The 23,394-nt window shown below is 41.8% G+C and overlaps 1 long non-coding RNA gene and 1 pseudogene across 2 annotated transcripts; one reads left to right on the forward strand and one right to left on the reverse strand.

The window, feature by feature from the left end:
- Window positions 1–10,303: 10,303 nt before the first annotated feature.
- On the reverse strand, window positions 10,304–16,811 carry LOC146383309 (uncharacterized; annotated as a pseudogene). The gene is made up of 4 exons (XR_014800912.1): window positions 16,766–16,811; window positions 16,113–16,175; window positions 15,553–15,957; window positions 10,304–11,472 (listed from the first exon to the last, which is right to left on the reverse strand). The product of XR_014800912.1 is annotated as an uncharacterized LOC146383309 (transcript).
- On the forward strand, window positions 11,714–13,184 carry LOC146383310 (uncharacterized). The gene is made up of 2 exons (XR_014800917.1): window positions 11,714–12,728; window positions 12,915–13,184. It is a non-coding gene; the product is annotated as an uncharacterized LOC146383310 (long non-coding RNA).
- Window positions 16,812–23,394: the final 6,583 nt, after the last annotated feature.

Here is a 23,394-nt window from a genome sequence, read left to right on the forward strand (position 1 = left end):
AGAAACCACACACACACACACACACACCCACACCCACACACACTCTCTCGCCCAGCTGCGGGCACATTCTCAATTGGAAATACAAAGAATGACAACTTTATTCCTGGACTCTGCCTGTTTGTTCCTCTCACATCTGAACATTTGCAAGTGTTCTGACCCGACACTCTGAAGTGATTGCTGCCAGCTCAGATTTCTTTAACCCTTCTGAACATTTGGTCCTTCGAGCCGGAGGTGAGCAACTGCTTCAGCCTTATATGTTCAGAATGGAAGACCGATACCCATACAGAGAGTCTGACCGTCCGCACAGACATAGCAAGCTGCCATCATACCTCCAGAACTATGAAGTGGACGACCTCGCTAAGAACCGACTCTCACATGATGATCAGGGCAAGCATTCTACTCATCCTGAAATTCTCCAATATATTCATCACATGAAAGAGGAACACAATCAACTCCGACTAGATGTGCAACGCCTGACAGAATTGATCTCTAGCTCACCTGTATTAGCTCCACAGCATGCCACATCACGGTCTGGACTTTGTGAGGATGGGACGTCAACCACACCTGCCCACACTAGTAAGCTGGTGCCAATCAAAGGTCAGAAGAGCCCACATCAGCCTGAAAGTGCTCCACAGGTGCCATTTGGGGATGAGTCTCAACATCCAAAGGACAGCCAGCATGGCCTGATTGAGGAGCTCACTCACAGTCTAAATGACGCAGATCTTGACAGGGAGCGCAGCGCACAGTCACCATCACCTTCAGTCGACTCATGCCCTGAATCTCAAGATTTTCTTCCACCAATGACACCAGGTGAGAGGCCCCCTCCACTTCAAGCGTCAGCAGCAAGGGGACGGTCACCGTATCATGCAGACCAAAGAAGGGTTGATGAGGTGTATGCTCGTCGCCAAAGGAACTGCAGTCAGCCTGCCACTCCTCCTAGATTGCCAAGGCTAGGGGCCTGCTATGAAGATGATCCATACTACAGACAAGATGACAGGTATCCTACCCCTGGTCACCCAAGCTGCCCTGACAGTCACTATCGTTCTCCTTATGGATATGGGTATCAGGATTCGAGTTATCTGTACAGGCGCTGTGGTAACTACCCAGATGACTGCCGACAGTGTCCACCCGATCGCCTGCAACCAGGTGGGTGCCCTCAGACACCACTCTCTCTCAGCAGAGCCCAACCGATAGTGACTTATCGTGGACCTCAACCAACGATCCCCGACCTTGTGCACGAGGACCCACGTGAGTTTGCAAGATTAAAGTTAGCCCTAGATAACATACTTCCACTTGATGCTCCTGAACACTTCAAGTTCCAGATCTTGACAGATCACCTTAAGTGTGAAGATGCACTACTTGTAGCTGACTCATACAGTAACAGTCCATTCCCATTTGCTGACACCATGAGAGCACTTACAGAAATGTATGGGCAACCTCAACATCTGGCCTTAAAAAGGATTACCAAATTGAAGGATGGACCCAACATTAGGAGTGGTGACATCAGAGCCTTCAAGCCTTTTACACTCCAAGTCCGTGCACTAGTGGGTATGTTACACCAGTTGGGAGAACAAGGTCGGACAGAGTTGAGGTGTGGCTCACACGTATCTCGCCTCTTAGCTAAGCTACCTTATGACCTAAGAGCAAATTTCCAGAGATTTGTCAATCCCATCAACACTCCTATACCAACACTGCTTGATCTGGCTGAATGGCTTGAGTATGAGGTGCGTGTCCAGGTAATTGGAGACCAATATTGTGGCCACTCCGACAGGGAGAGGCAAGTTTCACAAAAGGAGAGACATCCTGTATTTGATGACTTACCAGCAGTTTCTGCTTCTGTTTAAGTGACGTTATGTACAAGTGGCAGTTCGCTAGCATAACAGATTTGTTTGCTAATTAGCTTCTAGCAGAGAAATTCGTTTAATCATGTTGTTGATTCTGTGCTCCGTGTAACAGATGATAAACCAATGTAAAGTTGCCTTCAGTGCATAGTTGTATGCGGTGTGTTAATGCATAATGTCTGACTTTAAGTTTATGTAACCAGGCTGAAGTATAATGTCAGCTTATTTAGTTATATACTGTACTTGAGTACACCTCAGTTGTATCTTTATGTTTATTATGTAATTTGATTCCTAATTGATTTGTATCATTATGCTTTGTCTGCAGAAACCACACACACACACACACACACCCACACCCACACACACTCTCTCGCCCAGCTGCGGGCACATTCTCAATTGGAAATACAAAGAATGACAACTTTATTCCTGGACTCTGCCTGTTTGTTCCTCTCACATCTGAACATTTGCAAGTGTTCTGACCCGACACTCTGAAGTGATTGCTGCCAGCTCAGATTTCTTTAACTCTTCTGAACAATGTTTATTGAATCAGATTTCATAACTTTAAATGCAAATATAAATTGTCAGTTTTAAAATCCTATGCACAAGTTTTGTAAACAACAAAGTTATTTGCAGCCATTTACCTTTTACCCTTTTTAATAACCATTCAAACTGTTTACATAACAATCAGCTGTTCTGCATTCAGTAAGATGCCACAAAAATTATTTGTGCCACTCCAAAAAAAAAAAAAATTTCTGTCCACTATAAAGGAGAACATCACAGCCTGATACCTGCAGGTCTGACAGCAGCAGGTGTATCACTGCTGTTTCTACCTGGAGACAGCAGTCGCCTCATTGTTCTGAAACACAACACAAAACTATCCACAACACTACACACTAACTACACAAGACAACACATTAACTACACACTCCAAACACGCTAAGCATCACAAATCTCTCACATCTCAAAACTCGCTCTCTCTCTTTTTTCTGCTCTCTCTCTCTCTCGCCGTCACTCCTAAAACTTCACCTGTTTTTTTTTTTTGTTTTTTTTTGGGTCACAAGCAGAGAGTGCTTGCTGCGCTGTCCTCAGACAGTAAATGTGACGAAACTACTCAGGAAAAAACACGTGTATATATTGTTTACCATGACTCTGGTTTTACGTGGCCTATCAACACAATTTAAAAACTGGTATATATCACCTTGTTGCTTTGTCTTTAAGTGGTCATGTGATTGGCTTACCACGACTACTTTATTCTTCCTCAGTCAAACAGCAGCACTCATGCGATTGTTTTGCCCCCTTAGCTCCAGGTGTTGTGCCAGACAGTGATTGTGATTACGTCCGCGGGAGCGCACAGCTGTTTAAAGCTGTAGCGTCCAGATTACTTACGTAGTCAGCTACTTCCGTGCAAATGATATAAGATGCAGTAAGCTGAACAGAGCTTCAACCGTTGTTGAAAAATAGTAACAGACCGCATTTTCTTGTTAGTAACTGTAACGGCGTTGTAACGATAAGAATAGTAATTAGTTAGATTACTCGTTACTGAAAAAAGTAACGCCGTTAGTAACGCCGTTACTTGTAACGCCGTTACTTGTAACGCCGTTATTCCCATCACTGCCGAAGCTAAGATCCTGTGGGACTTCCAGATACAGACGGACAAAATGGTGGTGGGTAACCAACCGGACATAGTGGTGGTAGACAAACAGAAGAAGACGGCCGTAGTGATCGATGTAGTGGTTCCGAATGACAGCAACATCAGAAAGAAATAACACGAGAAGCTCGAGAAATACCAAGGGCTCAGAGAAGAGCTCAAGAAGATGTGGAGGGTGAAGGTGACGGTGGTCCCAGTGGTAATCGGAGCACTAGGTGCGGTGACTCCCAAGCTAGGCGAGTGGCTCCAGCAGATCCCGGGAACAACATCAGAGATCTCTGTCCAGAAGAGCGCAGTCCCTAGGAACAGCTAAGATACTGCGCAGGACCCTCAAGCTCCCAGGCCTCTGGTAGAGGACCCGAGCTTGAAGGATTGACCGCCCACAGGGGAGAGCGGGGAATTTTTTTTTATATGTATATGTATACATAATATACATTTTATATATATACATATATATATGTCACCCACCACTTAGCGGGGTGGACTCCTCCTTGATCTCCCAATTCCTGAGGGGTGCCCAGCAAATTACAACCCACCTGGTCTTTGGCACCTCTGGTGCTGGATGTGTTGGATTGGCCAATTGGTCATGATCGACTCTGGGCTGGACCAATTACAGCCGAGGAGGTCGGATGCACCCTCCCCCTTGTTTAGCAATCTTATAGACGAACTAAAGAAAATGGAGAACAAAAAAAGGAAAGGAGGTGCAGAAAAAATTAGGGCCAAAAAGAAACAAGCCCTTCAGGCAGACGCTGCCAAATGTGTAAAAATAACTGAATTGTTTGGTGGTGGCTATGGCGGAGATTCCACAGATTTAGCAACATCAGCAAGTGGTGGAGGCCAGCAGGTGGATGAGGGAAGGGGAGGCAAGAGAAGGAGAGACCCGAGGCGGTCCGAGTGTCAGGTGAACTGAACTTCAGGTAAGAAGTTATGACCTGCAGTCTATCTGGGTCAGATATAAACCAAGTTTAGTTGTAGTTTATTTTCGTTGTGCTGAGTTTTTACAATTGCTTAGAATAACTCGTACTGCGTGCTAGCTAGCATGACGGAGTTTATATACTGCTGGGCGGGTGCTATGATGTTACTGATAGTGAATTTTATTTTATGCTTAAGGTTAGTTTCTCAAACTCCTCAAAATCTTAACAAATTGTGCCAATCCTTACATGTTGCACCAGACTGATTTATCATCAAAAGTGGAGAAGTCTGTGACAGAGGAGACAGAAGAGCTGCAGAGAGAGATGGAGCAACAGAGAGAGACGGAGCAGCAGGGACATACAGAAGAGCGGGAGAGAGAAATGGAGCAAGAGCGAGAGTTGGAAGAGCAGGAGAGTGAGAGCCAGGGCATAGATTACTTTGCTCGCCCTGAACCTGCCATATTACAGGCCTTCTTAGATTACCACCCACAGCAGAACAGCAGCAGTGCAGTTGTGATGAGGGTGTTGAGCTGTAAAGATGGCACCAACAGGAAGTGGCTTACTTATTGCAAAGAACGCCATTTATTGTTCTGCTTTGTGCGTCTGGCATTTGCAAGGCGGACTGACACCAGCGCATTTATTACAGGCATGAGTGACTGGCGACATATACATCTGCGCACAGAGGAGCATGAAAAGAGCACTACACACCAGACCTGTGCTGAAGCTTTTTTCTTAAGGTGCTCAAAAGGCAACATCAGGAGCTTGTTTGCTGGCAGTCAGTTGTCAGCTCACAGAGCACAAGTGAAAAAGAGACGGCAAGTTTTAGAGCGTATAGTGGATGTGATCAAAGTACTTGGGAAGAGGGGACTCAGCTATAGGCATGTGGAGAATGAGGCTGCATACACTTTGGGTGATAACATCATTGATCATGGTAACTTTCTGGAACTGATTGTGTTATTAGGCAAGTATGATATGTGCCTTGGAGAACATTTGAATGACTGCATTGAAAAAAGCAAGAAGTTGCATCAGACCAGTGGATCAAGAGGTAGAGGATCTCTCATCACCCTACTCTCCAAAACAACTGTCAACTCAGTGATTGATGCACTTGGCCATCTCATTCAAGAGAGCATTGCCAGTGATGTCCAGAAAGCTGGGATGTTTTCTGTTCAGCTAGACACAACCCAAGACATCACAGGTTATGATCAGTGTTCAGTAATCATCAGGTATGTTACTGAGGCTGTGCAGGAGAGGCTTGTCTCCATAGTGAGGTGCGAAGCATCCACGGGGCAGTACTTTGTAAACTTGCTTTCCGGAGTTTTAGAGCATCTGAATCTAGACAAGGCCATGTGCATTGGGAATGCAACAGATGGTGCTTCAAATATGCAGGGCCAGTACAAAGGCTTTTCAGCACTTATGACTGCCCAGTCTCCAAATCATGTGCATGTGTGGTGCTATGCACACATACTTAATCTTGTGCTTGCTGACACAACACAAAGTGTCATTGAAAGTGGATCACTCTTTAATTTACTTAATGACATAGGACTCCTTGATGAACACAGCTATCACAGGGTTAATCTGTGGGAGAAGCAAACCCAAGAGACAAGACACAGACGCCTCAGTCCAATAGGTGAGACACGGTGGTGGGCCAAGCATGATGCCCTCCAATAAATCTTTGGACATTTTGGAAAACCAGATGATGGCCTCTTCGTTGATGTAGCGCTGACGCTGGAAGCCATTGAAAAGAGGGGAAAAAGAAAAGCCAGCTATTCGCGCCAAAGCACGAGGCTTTAAAGAGTGTCTCTTGAAGCATGAAACTGTGTTAACAGCACAGATATTTCTTAGAGTGTTTGAGCAAACAACTTCTCTGTCGAAGTACCTCCAGTCAAAGGGGATGGACATTCTCTCTGCCCATCATATGGTGACTGCCACACAAGATAGCCTCAAAAGTATCGCCAGGGACTTTCCAACTGTGAAGGCAGCTGCAGACACATTTGTGAAACAGACAAATCAAAAACTAGAGGAGAGGGAGAACAACGCAGACATGGAAGTGGAGGCTGAACAACCTGAAAAGAGAGCCAAGAAGAGAAAAGGCATGGCCGGAGAGATGCCTGAAGATGAGTTGCAAATCAATGCTGAGAAATCATATGAAGTGAAAGTGCACAACATCATCCTGGATACAGTTATTCAAGCAATCCACAGACGATTTGTCATACATGGCCCTCTTCTTGCGGATTTGGCATGGTTGGACCCCAGGTCAGAACAGTTTCTCTTCCAAGTAATGCATTTCAAAACCTCAGCACCCGTCTACTTAAATTTGACAGCAGGGCTACTGTTAATAACCTTCAGTCAGAACTGAAACGTTTTGCTGAACAGTGGGAAAGGCTTAAGACATCACATGTAGATGACTACAGGACCAGAACAGCAAAGGACAGATCTGAAGAATGGGACGAAGAAAGTAAAATTGTGACCAAAAGCTGTGGTTCTTGCAAAAATTGCCCACTGTGCTGCTATCAAATACTCAGGCCGTTCAACATGCTGTCTGATGCCTATCGTCTCCTTGGGCTGGCATACAAGTACCTGCTGACCCTCTCCCTCACTTAGGTTGCCTGTGAAAGCCTGTCTGCAAACAAGCTGGAGATGTTTATGCTGATGGCCACTGAAAAGGACATTCTCATGTCATTGGACTCTGACATGGTCATTGACAGGGTAGCTGAGAAGAGTGACCTGCTGAGAAAGCTCCTTTTGTAACCTGGTGAGGTGAAATAAAAATGAGCAAAACATTCCTAATTATCTATTGTTAATATTAAATTCAGCTTTATTGTTATTGCCTAAAGTACAGTCAAATGAATACGTTTAGTATCTACCTTCACTTCAAACAAGTCAAGTGCTCGGTAAATGCTTAGAATTTGTCCATCTTAATAGATAGAATAAATATGAGATTGGAGTATTAGGCATTTATAAACATATATTCTTACAGTCTTAATCTGTCATTGTTTCATTTCAGATGCTGTCAGTCATTTAAGGAGGACTGAAGTGTGTTCATTTTAAGTAAGTACTATATGGAATATGATTCAACCATTTTTCTAGAGTAAGCATACCAGTACTGTCATCGTCTGAAAAAAATCTATTAAGTGCAATTCTTTCTCAACCTTCACTGTCTGTCCTTTCACTTCTTAAAGGTTTCCATGTCTTAAGATCTGTTCAGTGTTGCTGCTGTGGAAGTGTTGTAGGTGACCTTTTATTGATGAGTGAATAGTCTTTGGCGATACAATTCAATCACAATCTGTCCTTTATAGATTTTAATATTCATCTAATCTTTGTTCCATTCTGTCCTGTTTGTCAGGGTCTAATCATACATTGTTTGTTTGTTTGTTTAAGAGGTTCTCTAGACCATTCAATTTTTTAAGTTCATCAACGTAAGTACTGCTGTATATGATTCCTCTAATTTTGTGGAATAAAGATGCCAGTAAGGTGATCAATATGAGCAAGTCCATCACTGTTCTTTGTCCTTTCACTTGTGTCCTGTTTTTCAGGGTCCCATATAATTTTTTCAGAAGTAAGTACTGTATATGATGCCAGTATTTTCCCATATTTTCTAGATACTGTATTAGTACTGTGTGTAAAATGCCATCAAAAACTCAATTAAGTGTTATTCTTATTCTTATTTCTCACCTTTCTTTCTCTGTCTCCTTTCATATTTAACGGTTGCTGTGTTAAAAAAATATATTGTGCTAACCTGCTGTTTTGTATTGTTTTGGTAAATAAATAGTTTATGAAAATATCACTAAATCTGTCATTTATTAATTTTAATATTAATTAATGATCATGTCTCACCTCTAGTGTTCTTGGTCTTAATTTCAGGTTTCTACCATGTGTTGTAGATAGTTCAGGAGGTTAACTCGACCAAGCAGTCTTTTTGTTTCCGCTGTGTACTGTTTAAAATCCAGAATAGGGAGGATGGTGTAGGTTTAAGTTTATTAGATTGATACATATATACCAACAAGGCAGTGTACATCAAAGCAGTTGTTTTCATGCAAAGGCTTTATGGCTTTTCCTATAATGCCTGATGGGCCGGTCTCTAGTCAAAATGCCCGGGCCGATTTTTTGTCCCAGTCCAGCCCTGAATGAAGGGAAGCCAAAACAGGAGAAATCTGTTCTCTCTTTCTAGTCCCTGTCTGTACTCTTGCTGCAGCATATTGGATTAACTGAAGGCTTTTCAGGGAGTTTTTTGGACATCCTGATAATAATGAATTGCAGATGTGAACACGCACCTCAGAAAACCACATATACACGTCAAATCGTCAGGAGTCTGACGTTAATGTTTCATTTCTCTGAACTTGTGCTGTAATTCTAACTTCAAAATACCTAGGTAATTAGAGAAAAACAAGGAGTCAACAATGTGTAATTTAAAAGGAAAATATTCTGGCATTATACTCCTGCTTAAACTCCTGCTTTTAAGGTGAGAATGATATATACTTCAGTAAGTGCACTCACACGTGGAGTAAGTTTGGAGCTTTGGCATTTGTGCCATTCAGGACAAACAACTGAAAGCTTCTGTCTCTTTCTATAACTTCTGGAGGGACCAGGAGTTATACAACTGCATGCTTTATAACTGCTCCTCTATAACACGGATCACACAGAGCTTCTATTCTTATGTATTTATATCCTAAATTCTTTTTTTGTACCTTATAGATTTATATTTCTTTTTTTTATCATTTGTACTGTCAGTCACAGGAAGCCTGAATAAAGGAGGAGTTACACTGAATCATCTCTGCAGTAAGAAGAAGAAAGATGAGAAACTGATCTCACTGGGACAAACATTTCATTTTCCTTTAGAGGCTGTTTGTCCGTTTTCCTTTCAAACTCCAGCCTCACTAATGAAGAGATATTTTTATCTAGCCTGCAGGAAGAACTGATGTGCTGAAGTCTGTGAAATTATCTATTTGTAGTCTATCTGCAGGAAGTTGTAGTTTCTTCACAACAGGCCCACATCAATGAAACCAGTAGTAGCAACAATAGTATTCTTAACTATAATCTGAGCAGAAAACTTTGGTGTTCTTTTTGTCTGCCTTTCTTCTTCCTGCTCTGTGTTTAGTTAGTTTACTTTTTCTGCATTGTATAATCCTGCTGGACTCTGGTTCATCTGGTTTTTAAATATAGTTTCTACCTTTGAGTCTCATTTACACCTGACAGGAAGTCCAACAGCAGCACTGCAGGAAACACCTGAACATGTTGACGACAACATTTATGATGAAGAATATTTCTCAAAGCATAAACAAATGAATTCATAGAGAGAAACACTGCTAAATTTGGTTCTCATCCTTGAAATAATCTTTAGTTTAGCTGAAAGAAAAGCAGAAAATCGTCAGATGTAAAGAATTTCTGTGGGAATGTTTCCTTACTGAGGAGCGTCTTGACCTCGACAGGAGCTCACCTTTTTCTACATTTCCCTCAAAATCTGAGCTTAATTTACAGACTCATGGCTGAAGTTCTCATCCTGTTTGACTCCTTTTTAATGTTCTCAGCATGAAGGTTCGTGGAGGAGGAGGAACCTGAGCAGCTCCTGTCATCACAAACTGCCGTATAACAAAAACACATGAAACACTTGTAGGGTCTTAATGAAATCTGTTTATTTTACAACATGAAGAAAATCAAAGCATCTGAAAGAAGAAACACAACAACAACAAAAAAATAAACTCCTCCATGGAGTGAAAAGATGCTCTGAAACAGAGAACACTTTTACAGTTTATTTTGACAAAAAAAAACAACATTATTATAAACTATTACAATAACAAAGAGCAGATGAACATATTTGATATCTATATTAACCATATTTACATTTAATCCCACCTTTCAGTTATAACAAAACAGTAAAGTATCATCCTTCATTCGAGGGAGGGAGGGGGGGTTATTTCTTAAACTGTTTTCCAAACTTGTACTGCAGAGCTCCTCTGGTTCCTTCATCCACTCTGCTTTGCATCTCTTTCAGCTTCTGGACCTTCTCTGTGTCTCCTTTCTCATCTATCTTCTTAATCAGGAAGTCCAGGTGGACAAATGTGGACACTGAATCAGCTTTCAGAGCGATCTGCTCCAGTCTGACAACATGTTGGTAGGACTCATCCAGGAACTGTGACTTCTCTGTTGTCAGTTGGTTCATTTCTTTATTAAGATCTTCCAAAAGAGTTGACTTCTGGTCACTTTTCGATTTATTCTTCTCATACTTTTTCTTCATTTCTTCCAAAGTCCTCTGAACTTTCCTTGTCTTGGTCACATATTTTTGTTTTTCTTTCACATGAGCTGATGCAGGACACTTATTGGTACAAACAGTGCAGCGGCCATCTTTCATGACCTCACAGTGTTCAGGATACCAGGCCATTGTACATCCAGGACAGTGACAGTTCTCCTTACAGACAGTACAGCAGGTAGCTGCTTTGTAAAAACAAACCCTCATCCCAGCATCAATGTAGGGCTCATCAACTTCTACAGTGAAGTTTTCATTCTTCTTTATCTTTTCTTTATATTTCTTCAGAGCTTCTTGACTCTGTCTGATTTCTGTCTGCTTCGTTCTGCCAGGTCGATTCTCTCTTTCAGGTTTTGCATGGAGGCTGTCAGTCTGATTCGTTCTGTCAATACTTTCTGTGTTTTCTTTACATTTTGAGGTGCAGATCGTTCTAGAAAGTCTGAGAACTCTCTCATTCCTTTATCTGTTACTCCCCAAGAGAACTCAAAGACAGACACATCTTCCTCTGTTCTATCTTCCTTCTGTTGGTTATCAAACAGGAAGTGAATGGGCTGATCCTTCTCATTTCTGGCACATTTAAATTTTGCAGCTTTAAGAGCTTTAAAAGCATTTTTAGGTGCAATTCCATTTGAATTTGTGATGAGAGTTATGATATTTTTCTCTACGTCTTTTCCAAACAGAGACATCATTGCATCAAAGACGTACATCAATCGGTCACTCAGTCTGTTATCTGTTGCCTTCATCACCAGACCCACTACATTAACTTCATGAACTCCATCCTCTGATTGAAACAGGTCCAATAATCTTTGGTAGATAATGTCATCATTAGGGCTGCACGATTTTGCATAAAATGAGAATCACGATTTTTTGGCTTACAGTGTGTTCACACCGAACGCGAATAGAGCTTTAGGTTTACATGTAAAGTCAATGGAAAAGCGCGATGACCCGCGATTGCGGGTCCCGCGAAAATTCGGAAGCAGATTTGCGTCGCGAAAACGCGTGAAACGCGTGTCAGTGTAGCGCGTCTGACTCGCGAATAAAACCACGCGCGTGAGTTTTTGTGTTGCATTTTGTGCATACGCGCGTTTCGCGTCTACTGCTCGAGTTGGAAAAATCTGAACTCCAGCGTCAAATCGCGCCGCGACAACCAATCAGGAGCCTGGTGACGTGGCTGTGACCTAGGTCAAAGGGGCAGATCCAGCCAAAGCCCTTCATTCTTCAATGGAGGGAAGGCTAATCAATGCCGTAGCAAACAACCGGGAGCTGTACGACACCAGCTGCTTTCTGTACCGAGACAGGAATAAAAAGGACCGAGCTTGGAGGAAGATATGTGAAGAGATCGGGCAACCTGGTAAGTTCATTCATTTCTCTTTTGAAAGTTTTCACTGACCCGGGGAAGCCGCACAAAAGCTAGCAAGCCACCGCTATTTTCCCACTGACGTACAAATACCGTTCTGCTTTTATGCATGTTGTCATATAGGAATATATTTTGTTTATTAATAAACAGCACACAGTGGTCCCGCTCATCCGTCACTGCTTTGCTTTTTCGCTGATTTTTTATTGCACAGTACAGCATTGCATTCTGCAGCCTGATTGACAAATCTGCTCCGAGTCGTGTCTCCTGCGCTTGCCAAATTTATCACGTTTGGTTTTGATAATCATCACGTCCAATAGAAAAAACTGCACAAAAATACCCATAACTACGAGCCTCATTCGGAAATACACACCTGCACCGCGAGGGAAAAAGGCGCACGAAAGTGGCAGGCAGATGAAGACAAAACGCGGCATAATAATACTTTTACGTTTTGCAATCTACAAAGGTTTGCACTTTGAGAATCAATTGTGAGAACTGTGACCAATGTTCATGTGTGTGGGGAAAAAAGTGTATAAAGTGCGTGGCGAGGGGCTAGTTATTCTGAGAACCCCTGCTGCATTAAATGAGGGACCACTGTCTACTCTATGATTATTATATTCAACCTGTTAACATTTAATACTGTATTGATAGAACCAACGGATTCTGCAGCAGAGCATCCCCTGTTGCTTCTCCTGGCTCCCCAGCCCCTCAGCTCCTGCTGCTGCACCCACAGGTATGTAATTGTAGCATCAGATGTACAGCAAGCACTGATAACTTTTTACTCTGTGGGATTCCCTTATGATTACCTTTACTAAATGTCTACAACCAATCTGATTATATCCTGTTTGGTTTTTTTTCAATGTTGAAATTAAAATCTAGTAGCAGCCTTCTCATTTCTTTGTTTTGTGCTGTTTTACAGGCCCACAGAGGAGGACAGCTCCGAGGCAGATGAGGGACGGGTCCCAGGACGGTCCATCGGCGGTGGAGCTGGCCATCCTGGAGTCCCTGAAGAGGCCACACCAGTCTCCAATGGAGCATTTCCTCCTCAGCCTTGTTCCTGCTCTGGAGAGCAGCTGGGTCCTTTTTATTCCTGTCTCTCTGTAAATACTTATATTTTATATATTTATGTTTAATGTATTTCTGTTTGAGAATTTTAATATTATTTCAAATAAATTTTTGTAATGACTAATGTCTCAGTTCTACTACACAGCAAATGTTGGCACACGACTTGACACATGTAGAATTTATTTCATATTATACTAATGACAAAATATACTAATACAGTGGGATGCAAAGGTTTGGGCAACCTTGTTAATAGCCATTATTTTCCTGTATAAATCGTTGTTACAATAAAAAATGTCAGTTAAATATATCATACAGGAGACACACACAGTGATATTTGAGAAGTGAAAAGAAGTTCACTGGATTTACAAAAAGTGTGCAATAATTGTTTAAACAAAATCAAGCAGGTGCATAAATTTGGGCACCACAAAAAAAGAAATGGAATAAATATTTAGTGTATATCAATGTGTGTGTCTCCTATATGATATATGGGGTTCCTTTGGGCGTGCTTCCCATCCAGAGCTCCACAGCACAGAGGGAAGTTCCAGCGCTCCTGGAATCCCTCTGTGATGGACCGCCAGTCTCCAGGTGAAGGCACAGCCATGAAATCGTCCACTAGACAGTCCCAGATGGCCGTCGCTACCTGGGGGATGATCTGGCTCGCTGTGGACACACCAACTCGAAAACTGAATGCGATGGTCCTGAAGGAGTCCCCGGTGGCAAGGAACCTGGACAAAATTGTTTAAAATGAGTATTATGTGTACTGCAGTTACAAAATACATTATTGAAATTCGAAAATTACAAATTACAAAACATAAATCTTACAGAAAACATTTTGTAATTATAAGGATAATTACATGATATATATTAGATATAATCTAAAGCAGTCTGCGGTGATTATATACAAATATTCAACTATCCCAGAATTAAACCAGGTCTAAATAAAAAGGAGTGAGTATCACTAAAAAGGTTAACTCAGTGGTCCTAATGCTACAGTTTGATATCAGCAAACACCGAGCGCATACATTGATAGGACACCACAGCCATGCTATCATTGCAAACACTGATAACAGCATAAATCGAATTAAATCGGGACTTGATGAGACCTTCTGAGTATCACTAGAAATATTATAAACAGTCTCCGTACCACAGTTTGCTATCAGTAAACACCAAGAGCATTCACTGTTAGCATAGCACATCCATGTTAGCAGTGTATAAATGGATGGTTTAGCATATATTAGCACAGGTATCAATAAAGGACTACCGTATTAAATACTTTTACTAACCTCAGGCAGATGGACAGGCGCTCTGCAGGTGGGATTGAGCGCCTGTAATTGGTGTCTAGGCGGGCGATTCTGGGACCGACGCGGGAAAGCAGGTCCTCAAACTGGCCGAGTGAAAGACTGTGATATCGCTGGAATCGGCCGTCATCCACTGCTCACGCCTCTGGAGGACCTGATGGACCCAGGTACGGCGAGGACGTCTTTTACGCCGCTGCTCTGCTCTCCACTGTACATAGAGAAGGGAGACTCTATCTTCAAGCGCTAGCTCGCCAGCTGCCATCTTGCAAAGATACCGTCTGGCACAACTTCCTCCCACATTCCCGGTTCACGCGCGATGGATTTTTCTTAGACACGCGTTGAGGCACGAATGTGCACGCGTCAAATTAGGGGCGTTTGGGGCGTTTTTGTTCGTGTCCATCGCGTTCAGTGTGAACACACCGTTAGAATTGAGATCACGATTCTCTCACGATTTTCTTTTCCAGTATAAATATTTATTGCACTTATTAACTGCACATCAACTTCGTAACAGTTGAGACTGAACATAAAAACAATAAATAAACATAAAAACAACAAATGTCTCACATTTTGTCGTTGCCGCAAAATGTTGTACTGCTTGAAATTCCGTCTCCACCATTGCTCGACACTGCGTGTATAGAGCAGGTAGTGCAACAATAGAAAAATAGTTGCGGGACAGCACTGTGTAGCGTTTGTCTAGGGTGGTGATCATTTTCCTAAATCCCTCGTTTTGCACAGTGTTGATGGGAGCCATATCTTTGGTCAGGTGATAAGTAATAGCCTCTGTAATTTCTTTGTGCCTGCGGGAGTTCGACGTGTATAGGGAAGCGCTGTATAAGGTTCCCGTTATTGATGTTTGGGTGGCTGACTGGGACGGATTTTCTCCTGTCACTTTCTCGTCATCCCTGACGTGTTCTCCGTTGTTTTTTCCCTGCTAATTTTAGCATCACACGGCACAGCTTCTGTATCGTGTGGTATAAGGCTCCGCCCTTGTCATTTGTTGAGCAGGAAGAGTGAGCGCTTGTTTTCATGCAGATTACGTCCCGGATCAAAACGCGGTACAATCATCGTCGTCGTCTTTTTTTTTCTTTTTTTCTTTTTTTTTAAATCGTTGTCATTTGGAAATGGGATTGCACATAATTATGAATCGAGATCGCGATTTTCTAACGATTAATCGTGCAGCCCTAGTCATCATGCTCAGTCCCTCTGGTGTCTCCATATCCAGGAGTATCGATGACGGTCAGAGAGTAGGGCAGAGTTTTATCTTCAAAACCAAAGATTTCGTACACGATCACATCTAATGTCTGACTGCCTGCGTGATTATTCTCCTCCTCCTCTACAATCTGAAACCAGACTTCATCCTCCCACTTCACTCCCATGGCGTAGTTGAACAGAGCGTTGATCAGAGTAGATTTTCCTGCTCCTGTTTCACCCACAAGTAAGATGGTTTTATTTGTCTTGTTTGGGTTTTTTTCACCAACAGTCATTCTTGTTAGAGTTCCAAACTCTTGTTTCTTTGGTCTGAACTGGTAAACAGCAGGAGATCTTGGATGAATTTTAATACTTCTGCATATAATGTCCTTGTATTTGGATGAGATGTTTCTGTAGAAAAAAGCGAAAGAGCTCAGTACATCTTTAAACCTGGGTTACAAATTTTATTCTTTCTGAAATTAAATATGTGGTTGTTTTCTATTTTAAAGTTAAATAGTTATTCAAAATCATATATCTACAGACAGATGAAAAATTGAAGGAAATACCTGAAACTGTGACCACTGTCATTAGCCGGTCTGGTTGTTGTGTAATGCTCTGCTATGATTAGACTGTTAAAATAAAATATGTGATTATTATACTGCAGTGTCTTTGCAGGACCTTAGCAAAGAGGGAGCAGATAAAAAAAAAATGCTAAAAAAGGTTCTGTACAGATTAAGGTAAATAAAGGTTCAAATGCCACTTAAATTTTACATAAACACTGCTTTTACTAGACTTTATCATGTGTTTTAAAAATGAAAGGTGGCTTTTGAACTTTTTAAATTATTACTAGTTAACATGGATGTTTAAATTCCATATTACTCAGTCCATAAGCTGATTAATTAATAAATTAAACACCAAATATAAATACAACAACTTGAACCATTCTGTTATTTTTTCCCGTCTTCTTGTATAAAATGTTTTTTTTTTGTCTTTGTAATTTCATTGCCTAACAAAAAGAAGGTATTTTTGTAAAGCAAGCATTCTGTCTTTTGTCACACATTGTTGACTACACTACACTCCATGAAGTCAACAAAATTAAAACTGTTCATTTGAGCAGTCATATCTGTATTCAAACAGAGACATCTGTTGAAGGGTGAAGACTTTGCAGAAATGAGAAAGAAAATTCAGTTGAACACATAAATGTGATTTTGTTACTCACTTTCTCCCAGTGTGGCCTTGTGCATAGAGCTTTTCATATTGGGGTGGCTGTTCTTGAATCTCTGAGTGACATCAACACAAAATAGATTAACTTAATTAATCTGAGATAAAGATGTCAATTCATCTGTCCATCCATCCATTTTCTTCTCCTTGTCCACAGCTGGGTCACGGGTGCAGCTGCCCCAGCCCTCACCTCCAGCTTATTTAGAGAAACACCAAGTCGTTCTAAGCCTGGCTGAAAAATGTCATCTCTCCAGCATGTCCTGGTTCTGCCCCGGGGCCTCCTTCCAATGGGATATGCCTGAAAAACCTCACAGAGAAAATGCCAAGGAGGCATCCTAGTCATATGTCCAAACCACCTCAACTGGATTCTTTCAATGGATGGATGGTCTTTTGTAAATTGAAATTGTTGTGCTGTTTTTCTTTTTTGGTTTTTCATCACGTAAATTCTCCTGACCATTGTTAGACTGTTTATGTTGCCCAATGTTCAGCTATCTATCTGTCCACTAAAGTTTCATTGACTGTTTTACTAAAAGATGCTGAACCACTCTTTTATGCGAAGTATTTCACATTTTTGTGTCATGTACTTGTCACATCTCCAGTGTGTCCAAAGACACTACACATAAAGATTCAGATTAATCTATACTGTTTGATGTTCAAATATTGGTCTGTTGTCTGACTAAACAATCTGGCTGTATTCACTAAAATGATTTATAAAAAGTTTATGAAAGCCGTTACATGCCAAAGTCTTATATTTGTATTTGTTACAGCTTTTGGTTTCTCTACCTGTTGTTATCTGTGATGAAGAAAAGTCTGGTGTTGACTCCATGCTCCGTTGTGAATCAGAAGCCATTTTCAGGCAAGGGGATCCAAACTCAGCGTCTTGAGAAGTTGTCCTCTCCATAATGTCACTCTTCGGGCTGCAGAGCTGCACAAATTTTTCAGTGAGCTGACATCAACAGCACAAACAGATTAGGAGAATAAGTAAGACAGAAAATCATCAGAAACTTTTACTGTACTTTGAACTGTGATATGGAAGATCACTGAAAATCAAGCATCATATCTCTGAAGGTTCTCAGTCATCCAGGTCATCGTAGTCTAAGGAGCTTGGAAAGAAAGGCGTCTGGACTTCTTTAAGTTGCTTGACCCTAGAACTGAAGAAGCTTCTCGGATGAGAGGTGAAACATTTTCAAGCAACCTAAAGAAGTCCAGACGCTTTTCTTTCCACGCTCCTTAGACCAAGCATCTTTAATTTAAGATAAGACAATTTTAGACAAATGTATCTGTACTTCTACATGTAGATAAGTGAAGAATATCTATACCTGTGTCACCGCTGCCGTTGCCTCTCTTGAGAAACTCGAAGCTCTTTGTATACCCACCGGATGTTTGCTGCTGCCTGTGTTCTGCCTCTCTGTCGCACTCAGGATGTGAGAGTTTCTGTCACTTCCTGTACTCACACAGATGGAACCAACTTTTTTGAATAGTTTAGTTCTATTAACAATAAATAAATAAATAAATCAACACATTTCTGAACAATTTTCTTAATCTTTCTGGTAACACATGTCACATGTCAAACTGGGGCTGCCACTATCTGTGTAGATGGAATACAGAAAATATACTACTAAATATAATAGACAAACATAATCCTCATTCAGTCCCACCCAGTAGCGGTTTTTGATATGGGCGACATGGGCGGTTGCCCAGCACCGGCAGAGCGGGGGGTGGACTTACTAGGCTTAAGCCCCGGGTCTTTTGGAGTGTAATTTTTTCATAGTTAGATGCCTGGCTGACAACTGTATAAAACAAAGACCAGAGATGGGCAGTAACGCGTTACTTGTAACGTTACTTGTAACGCGTTACTGTAATCCGATTACTTTTTTCAAGTAACGAGTAAAGTAAGGGATTACTATTGCAAAAACGGTAATTAGATTACCGTTACTTTCCCGTAGGAATGCTGCGTTACTACGTTACTAAAACCGTGATTTTTTTGCGAGAATGTCTCATGACAGTGACGTAAGCAAGTGCGACGTTCGTGACAACAGCTGTGTGCAGATCAACAATGGATAATATATCGAGTGCGGGAGAGAGTATGAGCATGCAGCGTTTAAAGCGTGGAAGTACTGACCTTACTTTAAGTTTGATTCCATAAAAAGTGACAAAAACATTAGCGTCCGTTGTGCGTGGGAAGAAAACTTCTTTTTACAGCGAAAAAAACCCCCCCTAAACTTCCAAGCAAGCACCGAGTGCGCTACGACGTAATGGGAAATTCACAGAGAAACTCGCGGATTCTTCCACTGACCGCTGCAGCTCACCTGCACCAGAGCAAACCTCCGCCTACCCAACTCCTGCTTTACAGGTGAAAATAGAGCAAAAGGACCGCTAGTCTTTGACTTAATTTATTTTCTGCTGTGTTTTACTTGCATCTATTTGAAAGAGTGAGTGCAAACACACAAAAAAAAAATTATGTGCTGGAATGTGCAGAAAATAAGTTTAAATATTAAACAAATTTCTTCCAGTCAGAGAATGTTGCATATAATTAAATTTTTGCTTGATGCATAAAGTTAAAAGATTAAAACTAATAAAAGAAGTTTTACAAAGGGACTTTTCCATTTGATTACATTTTGTATGATGGATTATGCAGAAAAAGTAGAATTGGGCTGAAAGATCTATCGCTTTATCACCTATTCAGGTTGTAAATCGTGTTTTTAAAAAGTAACTAAGTAATTAATTGCTTTTGAAAATAAGTAATCAGTAAAGTAACGGGATTACTTTTTTGGGGAAGTAATCAGTAATTAGTTACTGATTACTTTTTTCAAGTAACTTGACAAACACTGACAAACACTACACACAATATTCGAAGAACACAGGGCAAATTCACCCTAATTTTGGCATGATCCAAACTCAGGCACTAGGCGACTGAGCACAGCACTTACGCATGTGAGCGAGGGGGGACAAGCTGCTGCCTGCGAGTTTGTAGTGATGGGATTTCCGGCTCTTTTTAGAGAACCGGCTCTTTCGGCTCCCAACCGGCTCTTCAGGTTGTTTTGTTGCTTTAATTAATTTATTATTAACAACAATATAAAATTATGCACAAAAGGAATTACTAATGTAAAAAAAAAACGAGGTTTTATTTATATATGTTTCTATATAAATATATACGGTGGACCCTAGAGACAAAGCACGTACAAACTCCAAAACACATTTCTAGCGTTAACTGAACTTCCAAAACAGAGCTACCTAGATCACTTAAATTACACAATTGAAAGCATGTGTGTATTGTTTGTGTATTTATACACAAGCACTCATATATATTCAAATAATTAAAAAAAAATGTTCATTTACCTGTTACTACCGCACACCAAATCTGGTCGTTGGTACTTGCTGGCTTGTGTAGCCACTAGGTAACAAAAGCTCAACACTGCGCCCTAGCATCCTGGAGCACTTCTGTTGTCTTTTGTACGTGTTTTGAGTTTTTATGTGCTTCGGGGTTTGTATGTGCTATAGAGTTTTTACGTGTTTTGGAGGTTTTTTACGTATTTTGGCGTTTTTACGTGTTTTGGAGTTCGTACGTGTTTTGTCTCTAGGGGCCACCATAAATATACTTTTATTTATTCACTCCACATAAAATGTAATAAAAAAATCATATAATACAAAAACCAAATATTTACATTTCAACTTTTAACTATTTAAAATTTTCAACTTTTTCCTTTTAAACAAATTTAAAGTGAAACAACACAAAACACTGCAAACCACAACACAATTAAATATAAATTAAAGTATGAAAACAAAAAGAACATGCATATTCTCTGTCATAGGCCTGCATGAATAAACTTTCTGAATCCTTTATCATCTGCAACTGAAAATAGTTGTGGATGATTACTATACCTTTCTAATGTGACGTTGTTGTCCCTGGCTCTCTTTCTCTCTCTTTCCCTCTGGCTCTGTTCCTGTGCTACTGAGGCTACGTCCACACGTACACGAGTATTTTTGAAAACAGAGATTTTCCGTTTAGTTTAAAAAAAATAATCCTGTCCATATGTAAACGCAGAAATGAAGGAAAACGCTGCTAGGAACATGCCAAAGCAACAGGTGGCGATATATTCCTAACCGTGTAGAAATGTTGGCCAATCAGAAGTCTAGAAGCCTCGGTGGGAAATAGTAAACAAGGATGGGGCATAGAAGCAGAGCCGAGTCGTATGTGTGGAGGGACAGTAACTGTGTGTGTAAATACTGCAGAGAGTACAATTAACAGTAACAGTATTGTAGAAATTCATTTCACCGAAACAATAACATGGCGCACAGTGTGACGTCAAAAAAGGCGCACACCTTTGACGCTGCGTTTTCTCCGTTTTTCTCGTCCACACGTAAATGCAAAAACTGAGTTTTCTAAATTATCCACCCTGGCAGGCGTTTTTAGAAATCTCCGTTTTCAGTGACCGAAAACGCAGCTTACGTGTGGACGAAAGGTGCAAACGCATAGAAAAATCTCAGTTTTCAAAAATACCCGGGTACGTGTGGACGTAGCCTGAGAGTGTAACTACCGCCCCTCCCACCTCTACCCAGCACAAAGCACAAGCCTCGCGTGCGGAGTGAAGCGGAAAAAACGTGGAAGAGATAGGGTGAGAGAAAGAAAAAAAACAAAAACCCACGGCTCCCAATAAAGAGCCGGCTCGCGTCGTTCACTTCAAAGAGTCGGCTCTAAGAGCAGTTTCGTTCGCGACCGTCACATCACTACCAGCTCCATCCCCACAACATTACTGGACTTGTGGATCATGTCTGTTGGCATCTGCGACCCTCAACCTGCTGCTCCAGCATGCAACAGCATGGAGGACAGCACTGACCACAACAGAGATACAACAAGAAAACATTAATTAGTAGGGATAGTGAAAACTTCTGTTTACGTTTGTTAGCCACTTGGCTATGATAGTAAACAGTAGACACTGATGTACCCTGGTTAGAGAAAGATTGCTTAGCTAACTGATTGTATTTATTTTCACTATGGATCAGGAGCGGAGTGTGTTTTCATGGGAGCAGAGCTACGGACTGGAGTTTGGAGTTTGTTTATTCAGTGTTTATGGACACGAGCACTGTGGGGAATGGAGAAGATCACCAAGGGGAGCCAAGGTGCCGGGACCTGTATATATTTGCCTGTTACCATTCACTGTAAATAAATTCGCAGTTTTCTCTCAGAAGATTCCTGACTGAGCTGCTCACTGAATGCCCCTGGTGTTGGGCTACCCATGGCTCCACCAACCAAGGGTAGAATATTGGGATGGAGCACATGGTGCCATGAGCACCGTTTGCAGTCAGCTACTCCTAGCATTGTGACACCCAAACCCGTTGAGCTGTCTGCTCCGCTCAACTTGTCCACCATCCCCTCTGAATACCATAATTTGGCCGGGGTATTCAGTAAGGGCTTGGTGTTGTCACTGCCTCCCCACCGGCCCTATGATTGCGGAATAGACCTACTCCCCGGTGCTCCCTTGCCCACCCGTCGGTTATACAGCCTCTCTAAACCAGAGAGAGAAGCAATGGAGAGGTACATTACAGACTCCTTAGCTGCAGGCATCATTTGGTCCTCAACAATGAAATCACGGTAAAAAAAAAAAAAATTCTCTACCACTTCTGTCATCAGCCTATAGGGGGCAACCGTTTTTACAAAGTTAAACCTAGGCAACGCCTATCATCTGGTCCACATACGTCAAGATGAGAAGTGGAAAACGGCTTTTAATACCTACCTGGGGCACAAGTTAGTCTGGCAGTGGAAGCCAGAGGACAAACTAACGGCCAAGTGGAGAGGGCCAATCAGGAGCCGGAAGCCATCCTTTGGTGTGTCGCCTCATCTAAATAGTCTACATGAAGTGATCAGTTGGCATGGGTGGAGTACGCCCACAACTCCAGCACATTGGCAGCCACTGGAGTTTCATCGTTAAAAGCCTCCTTAGGGTAGTCTAAGGAGCTTGGAAAGAAAAGCGTCTGGACTTGTGTAAGTTGCTTGAAGACGTTTCACCTCTCATCCAAGAAGCTTCTTCAGTTCTAAGGGTCAAAAGGTGGAGAGTCCCAGATTTAAACCCAGTGGGAGTTTTCCCCCCAAAGAGGGACAAAGGACCCCCTGATGATCCTCTACCTAATCACATGAGCCAAGGTGTGAAAGCGGGGTTGGTACCCTAAGGGTGTGGTATCTCCTTAGGGTACCAATCCCCCCCTCCGTGCCTTCCGTTCAGTACCATATGGTGGCGCTGCCGCTGGCCATGGTGGACCACAAGGACAGCGCTCCTCTGGACAATGGAGCAAAATAAGCAACTGGCTGTTGCTCGCGCTCCCAGAAGTGTTGGGCTCTAGGTGATCAGTTGGCCCAGAAGTGTTCCCATGCTGTAGGCAGCCACACATGCCGCTCACCACAAAACACAAACAAAACATCAACATGACATCATGAAAATGATGATTAACTGTGTGTTTTCTCTGTCCTGCTATAACCTAGTGTTTGATTCTTCAGCTGAACTCTGATCATCACACTGAATGCAAGTTTGTAACAAAAACATAAATCTCTCTAAATCCCACATAGCAGACAAGTCTGGCCCGTATCTGGTGTCAAGCCGGCACTGCTGGCTGACTTCTGGCATGGTAAGT

Source organism: Perissodus microlepis, chromosome 7, assembly GCF_051167445.1.
Source record: "Perissodus microlepis isolate ML-2025 ecotype Zambia chromosome 7, ASM5116744v1, whole genome shotgun sequence".
Taxonomy (NCBI): Eukaryota; Metazoa; Chordata; class Actinopteri; order Cichliformes; family Cichlidae; genus Perissodus; species Perissodus microlepis.